Source organism: Phalacrocorax carbo, chromosome 2, assembly GCF_963921805.1.
Source record: "Phalacrocorax carbo chromosome 2, bPhaCar2.1, whole genome shotgun sequence".
Classification (NCBI taxonomy): Eukaryota; Metazoa; Chordata; class Aves; order Suliformes; family Phalacrocoracidae; genus Phalacrocorax; species Phalacrocorax carbo.
This window is the reverse complement of record NC_087514.1, coordinates 355,439-362,041: the sequence shown is the minus strand read 5'-3', so window position 1 is coordinate 362,041 and position 6,603 is coordinate 355,439.

Sequence of the window (6,603 nt, the reverse complement as noted above, 5' to 3'; positions counted from 1 at the left end):
TTTATGCATGAAGAACATTTTTCTTAGCTGATTTGCAGGGTATTATTTGAGTTGCAGGTTTTTAAACCTGAATTTTGCATGGAGAGCATATTTCCCTGTATGCACTATGTCAGGGTGGTGTTAGGTGTTACTGGAGTGAGATACATTATCTGGGTTTGCTCTTAATGCCTCATCTCGTCTGGCTTTTCTGGGGGTGTCTGGACTATGTAGAACCTCAGCTTAGAGTGGTTTGGTCTCTCACTGATAGGTACACTCAATTCACACACATACTGTGCTTCCCCCCCCAGTTCTCCAGCTCTCCATGAAGCCTCTATAGAGAGCTGTGCTGTGGTATCCATGCAAGAGCTGAGCCAGTAGTGTACACTGTCATGCCGTATTTCTAGTCTCTCCACTCCCTGGTCCAGGGAGCTGGCAGCGGCGCATCCGTTCCCGCTAGCTGGGGCCTCTGTGCATTTCTCAGCTCCTTGTGCCGCCCCATGTCCCAAGCCAACTCAGCCCACATGCCACCCTCCTGTGGAGGAGGCAGCCCCAGAACCACTCTGCTGTAGACTTCAAGGCTGAATAATTCTACTACCGTTTAATAGAAGGAAGCTTACTCTCCTTAAATGCATTACCTTAGGCTATTTGCCTTAATTAACTCAGTAATGTCCTGCAAAATGGATTTTTTGCGACAGCTTGTAGAGCTGATAGCTGGAAACAAGTGTAGATTAGCTGTGGAACTCCTTACTCCTTATCTGCTGTGTAGCCCAGAGATTTGCATGGGGTCAAAAAGTGATGGGACAAATGGGAGAGATGTTAAATGCAAAGGCACACCTCTGTCTCAGCAGGTCCCTCAGCCGCAGGTTACTAGAATATGGAAGACAGGATCAAAACGTTGTCGGTACGGGCTTGCACTGCTATTACATACTTAGTGCGGACTCTGATACTGGACAGAGCTGGCTGCAGCGTAGCGGAGACAGGGGCCATTGCTCTGGGCTGGTATAACTGCGACTGTCCTACCACCACCTGCATTATGAACCAGGGGAAGCACCAGAAGTGCCTCAATTTATCCAAAGTGTCGAAGAGTAATAGGGAAGTTTTACAGCTCTCAGGCCTCACCACACTCTGTACTGGGGTTAGTCCAGCTTCTTTCCACACCCACCTGCAGACGCTGTAGTACCATTTCCAGAGGGCCTCAATGATTTGGGCTCCCATGTCAACCAAGAGGCTTCATATTCACCTTCTAGACTTCTGCTCTTTCCTGGAAATGGATTAGAAAATGCTTTAGCCAAATCCAGGGTGAACAACCAAGCTGTGTCTTTCACACGCTCTAACCTTGTGCCATCTCCAGACCTCAGAGCCCTGCATGCCGTGCCTGTGTAAGAGGGCTTGCTGCCAGCTGCTGCACGAGAAAAAGCACCCGGCTGGATGGGCTCCATCCTGCTGCATCTCAGCCATTCCTATATCTCTGCCCACACCCCTTGCCCTTGGACTATATCTTAGTCTCTAGTTCCACGTCTCTCAACCTCTGCCACGCTCTTCACCTGATCTCCAAGTGTCCCATTTCCCAGCCGCCTTGTTCATTAGCTTGTGCTAGCAAAGCCATGGAGAGGCAGCAGTCCCTGTGGAGCAGGACGGATGCTTGCTACCCTCCAGCTGTGGCTTACCCCTTCCATTTCCAGGGCCTCTTTTCTGGTGATAAGCTCTTCCTGTTAGCTGTCCCATGGTGGTACTACACCTAACCACTGTAAGGCCATTTCTTAATAGGCTTTTCGGTCTCATACACAAAAGCCATTTGACTACACCTAACAAAAGTTAGTGGCTTATTTTTGATATATCCACTAGGATATACAAGGGAAAAGGAACCAAGAGGAAACCTCATAGTATTCTGAAGTTATCAGTCTCCTAGCCCTGGACCAAAGCATCATCTGCCAAGTCAGCTCCTCAAAGCTTGGCTGTTATCACCTTGTGACACTGGAGACAGAAAAAGCCAGTCTCACATTGAGGCCAGGAGTGGGAAGAAGACTGCACAGGATGTCAAGCATGCACTAAGGAAAGGAAGACAGGGTAGGGTCTTGCAGCACGGCCCCAGCACCTAAGCTTGGCTGCCGTCCCCACTGTGCTGTTTCGGACCTCCCAGGACTGTGCGGGGAGCAGCCCACAGCTCTCAGCAGGTTACTGGCACACAGCACTGAAGGGTCACCTGCGGCTTGAGCAGCCTCCCAGGTGCCATGTTAGCCTGGGCCTGGGGTGGAGGCTACAGGGCAGGTGCAGAAGCAGCCTGGTTAAAGGCAGCCGGTTCTTCCTCAGGCAGGGGAAAAAGGGCCTCCATGGCCATATGGACCGTTAGGACTCACTTCAGGAGCCGTGTTGGACAGCCACACACTTGAACCGCCAGGAGCTAGCAGTATCTCTGTAAGAAACTCCTGTCCCAGATCAGGCAGATGAGCCTAACAGGACCGTGGTGGTGGTGATGGTCCTCCCTGATGAGGGACCCAGAGAAGTGCTGGGGAGGAGACAGTGTATGTGCCCCCCACAGAGGAAGACGGAGGAAAGAGGTTCTGGCAATAAAATGCGGGCTTCAGAGAGGGAGGTGAAAAGCAGGTGCTCCATGACAGCGTTCCCCAAAATGGTCCAGGTACCACATGGAGGTCAGAGAGTAAAGCAGAGACATGACTCATAAAATGGGGCAGAGAAGCTGAAAGGATGTTGACATAAAAGTTTTACATGTCCAAGCAAAGGAGACGCCAAACTCGCACCATTCAAACGTGGTGAAAACCAGCATGAAGAAAAGGGAAGGGGAAGAGCATTTAAAGAAGCAGAACACTGTTTAAAAACAATACAGAAAAAAGCAGAGAACCAAGATAAGTATAATATATAGGGCTGAGGAACTGGAATGCCTCATCTTCAAAAAAAAACTGGCATGCCATGGGCTTCTGGGGAGGAGGCTCACCAGGAGGACACCATGATGCCAAAGTATAAAATGCAGAGGAGGGTAGAGAAGGGTGTGCTGGTGCAGCGTGGGGTTGTTATCAGGGAGCCTGAGTCGGGTCAAAGTCACAGATACACCAGCAGAGAATCCTGGACCGAAATTCCAGCTCCAGGGAGCAGGGCAGGCGGAAGGCGAGCAGACAGGCACAAAGGGCAGCAGCTGTCTGCGCAGAGTCTGAGCTATTTATCAAACATGTATAAAATTATCTCTGTTCCTTTCCCGGGTTAAGTAGAGGTGGCCTGTCCTCTGCAGTCAGGAGGAACGGCAGATCCTGAGTGGGGACAGAAAAGGGGCATAAAACAATAAATGACACGGAAAAGGCAAGTGGAGAACAAGTGTTTGCTCTTTTCTATAAGAACTAGGCTGTGGGGAAACAGCAGGAAAGATTTCTGCACACAGTTAAACTGTGGCAGTTGCTGCTGGGATTTCGTGGAGGCAAAAGCTGCAAATGCTTGGGTGAAATAAAAGACAAGAAAAAGTGAGCCCTCTTCTCAGCAAGGGAGTCACCAGTGGGGCCTAGAGGAACCCATGCTGAGAGCTGGTCTGTTTAACACGTGCAGACATGGTCTGGGAAATTCTGTGAACAGCGAAGGAGCAGATGGTATTAAATTATTCAGCTCGGCAAAGAAAAATGCCAGCTGCAAAAACTGCAGGAAGACCAAGCAACATAGAGTGGCCTCAGGTAAAAAGGCACGTGCAGGAGAAGCGGTGCTACATACCCAGCTCAGAGCTGATACCGTTCAGCAGCAGACGGAGTAAATCAAATGTTAAGATTAGGGAGGGAGCATGTCCATGCCAGGATAATGCACGCAAGCTGTAGCCATCCAAAGGCACCACATAATATCCCGCGAGGAGACCAGGCTCCTTGTTGGGGCTGCAACGAGGTCCTCAGCAGTGGCCCAGCCTTGGTGGCCGGTGGGGCTGGGCTTCGGTGATGTAAGGCAGTGTGGATGCTGAGCACCTGCTCCTTTGAGGGTGTCTGGTCCAAGGAGCCATCAATAAGAACACACAAGAACAAACCTGATCAACACGAGAGGCGGTGAGGCGAACAAACCTGGCCAGTTGCATGATCGGTGAGGATGCACGGAGTGAGGGGGTGTTTAGTTTTCTCTATTGAGATGACAAGGAAACGGATGGAGGCAAACACAGAGACATAAAACCTGACCAATTAGCGTTAACAAAGACAATAACCAGAAACAAACCTGCTGAGTGGCACTAATTGATGGGTTATCAAGAAACTGCAGGCACACCAGGACTTTGCAGCTGGTATGGATGTAACCCTGAGGGTCTCAGCATCAGCATCTGTAGGAGCCTCAGCTCTCTGGATCTGAGGAGGGTCCTACAGTCCATGTCCCGAAAATCAGCTACCGAGGAGGACCGGTGTGAGTGAGAGGCTCCATGCCGGTGGCCGGAGCGGGACCGTGGGTCACAGCCTGCGTGCTTGGTGTTGGCTGGTGGGGGGGTGGTGTCTTCCCCAGTCCTGGGGTGCGTGTGGGGTACGTGTCTATGTGTTCACCAGCAAACTTCAAGCTGGACCAGCTGCCTGTGCTCATGTGTGACGTGGGCCCTGCATGTGGGTGCTACCGATGGCGGCGCCTTGTCTGTGGCAGCCTGTCTGACCAGCCATGTCAGTGTCCTCTGCGTGTGTCTGTGTGTCTGCCTCTGGAACGCACGTGCAGCTTTGCTCCTGGTTGAACCTGCAAACGGGAGGGCAGCAGACATGTCCCTCAGCCTGTGCAGAGACCCCTGGTGGGGTCTGGCAGCTGGGCAGGGCCATACTTGGTGTTACTGGTCTGTACTGGGCTCCAGTGGCCAGAGTGGAAGTGATAGCTGCTCCAGTCATCCCTTAGCAGGGGCTCTGCAAACAGGGGTTGCAAGCAGATGCCCAGTGGCTGGTGGGGCAGTTGGCAGGATGGTGCGGGGCTGGTGCTGGCAGTGGTGCTGTCTGTTCGCACAGCAGTTCTGGCTCTGTTCCCACTTGTGCTGGGCGCTGCTTCTGGTGCCTTTGGGTCTGCTGGAGAGTGTAGCTGGGAGGGACGTAGCAGGAGACACAGCTGTCGTAACAGTGCCCAGCATCTCTGCTGAGGGCTTCTTGAAGACCCAGCGGCAACTCAATGCAATGCAGGACACACGCTCCTGCACGGACTGGTGCTAATCCCCTTAGCACAACGGAGGCCTCAGCCCAGAGCCCCAGAGGGTGGGCGCTGCCGTCAAGCTCTGGGACTGCTGAGAGTGCCTGGGGCGTCTGAGCAGGCTGTGCGCCACCAGGGAAAATGAGGAGGAGATTTACAGGGTCTTTACAGAGACCTGGGACCAGGATCTGGGATGCTGCAGACAGGCTGACAAGAATTGTCCAGCCCTCAGACTATTCGCTCTTGCTTCCCTTTCATGTGGGCACCAGTGATACTGCCAGGAATGACCTGGAGGAGATCAACAGTGGCTACAGAGCTCTGGGAGCGAGGACTTCGCATTTCCCTTTGCTGAACTTTGGAAAGGAACATCATGCAGTTGAACAGAGGGAAATCCCAAGTCCTGCCCCTGGGGAGGTACAGCCCCAGGCACCACTGTTGGGGGGGTGGCCTGCTGGAAGGCAGTTTTGCAGGAAAAGACTTGGCCATCCTGGTGGACAAGCTAAAGATGAGCCAGCAATGAGCTCCTGCAGCAAAGGCGGCCACCAGCCGTCCTGAGCTGTGTTAGGCAAAGTATCACCAGCAGGTGAAGGGAGGCGATCCTTCCCCTCTACTCAAGCACCGGTGTGGCCACACCTGGACTACTGGGTCCAGTTCTGGGCTCCCCAGTACAACAGACATGGACATACTGGAGACAGTCCAGCAAATGGTCACAAAGATGATGAAGGGACTGGAGCTTCTCTCCTAGAAGGAAAGTCTGAGAGAGCTGGGACTGTCCAACCTGGGGAAGGCTCAGCGGTATCTCACCAGCTTACATAAATACCTGAAGGGAGGGACTAAAGAATATGGAGCCAGGCTCTTGTCAACAGTGTCCAGCAACAGGACAAAAGGCAAGAGAGGACAGGAGGCTCCCTCTGAACATCAGGAAACACTTTTTTACTGTGAAGGTGGTCAATCCTTGGCACAGGTTGCCTGAAGAGCTTGAAGAGGCTATATCCTTGGAAACACTCAAAACCCAACTGGATGTGGTCCTGAGGTTGCTCAGGACCTCAGGCTGGTTGTGGATGACCCTGCTTTAAGCAGAGGGGTGGATCTCCAGAGGTCCCTTCCCTCCCCTTGGAGGTGATCAACACCGACTGAACAGCCCTGAGCAATCTGATCTGATCAGACCTGCCCTGAATTGGACCAGACAGCCTCTGAATGTCCCTTCCAACCTAAATTATTCTATGAACCGGATTTTCTCTTAGGTTGATGTTTGGGGTTTGGGTTTTTTTTTTAAGAGTAGAATGGACTGTGTGGCCCCAGCCTCTACACCTCACCTGCCCATCACCGAGGCCCGTGCCACCCAGCCCAAGCATGGCAGCACTCTTGTTGCTCCAGGAAATGCCACAGCCTCATCTGGCCATCGTCTCCTTTACCTGGGGACCAGTATGGCCCAGCTTACCATGCTGAACCAGTGCCTTGCAAAAGACACTCCATCCAGGAACATGCCCAGGCTGTAAT